Raw genomic sequence first — 1,256 nt, 5'->3', positions numbered from 1 at the left:
TTTCAGTCGCCCTAAAATAATGCACTTTTATTTGGTTTATGGTTGCATGAGTGGGGCATTTTTAACATTGCCTTATTTGCATCTTCAGAAATTTGCCTGCAATGGGACTGTGATTGAGCACCCTGAGTATGGTGAAGTAATTCAGCTGCAAGGTGATCAGCGCAAGAACATTTGCCAGTTTCTCACTGATGTAAGTATGAACTCAGTGGCTTTCGGCATATAACCTGTTGGCCTTTTCATGGTAGCTGATTTAATCGACCCATTTCCTTCATTTTACAGATTGAACTGGCCAAAGAGGAGCAGCTCAAAGTCCACGGGTTCTAGAAGCTGATGTGAACTGACCCCTCCCCTCCCCCAACTCTTAACCCAACCTACCCTGTTGTTGTGCCGCTGTTTCCCCCAGCAGCCCCCCTCAAGGAAAAAAGCTGAAAATGATTACCTCTGATTTGAGACTTTTTAGTATGGCACCCTTATTAAAACGACCTGTCCTGTTCAAGCATGGGCACACGACAAGGCAAATTATGTGGGATAAATGATTTTTTGTCCCCTCCTTTAGTCATTTTTTTTAGTTCATCTTGTGCTGCTCTGAAGCACATTCCATGTAACATTTTCTCTTTGTTTTGTACAAGGTGTTTCAATAAAAACCTTCAGATGCCATGTTTTGCACAATCCTTAAGTTGACGGGCGGGATGTGGGTGGGGCAGTTTATGTATTGATTTCTTGGTTCATATTTAAATACCACAGTATAGAATCTGTATTTTTAGTTCTGTTGTGGGCCAGCCTGCTTCAGGGTTACATTGGTGTGCCGCTTGTGCACAAAGCACGGCAACCCCATCATGTCTCATTATGCATCTCTAACTGCCTTTTTTACCCTTGTTTTCACTATATGCGTAATTTCAATTTTCTAAATTTGTAGTACCATATTTTGTTTTTGGTCTGGAATAAACAATATCCCATATTTTCGATGTTCTAATTTCTTAAATGGAAAATATCTTGAATGCAGTGATTGCTTTGGTTGTAATGGCAGTCGATCAAAGGAAACAGTCATGAATTTCAGTTAATGTGGTTGTGCTTATGAAAATATTTTTTTGTTTGTTTTTTGCTTGTGGATAGTTGGTTTGGCCAAGTCATTTTATCTATGCTTTTTGCTGACTTGAATCCATTATTTAATTTCAGTTAATATGATTGTTATATATCTCAAAGAAAACTTGTTGGCAAGCTGTGTACATTTTTTTTTGTAATAAGTGCGTAAGCCA

Source organism: Sinocyclocheilus rhinocerous, unplaced genomic scaffold, assembly GCF_001515625.1.
Source record: "Sinocyclocheilus rhinocerous isolate Xijiao unplaced genomic scaffold, SAMN03320098_v1.1 scaffold612, whole genome shotgun sequence".
Taxonomy (NCBI): domain Eukaryota; kingdom Metazoa; phylum Chordata; class Actinopteri; order Cypriniformes; family Cyprinidae; genus Sinocyclocheilus; species Sinocyclocheilus rhinocerous.
This window is presented reverse-complemented; position numbering follows the sequence as displayed.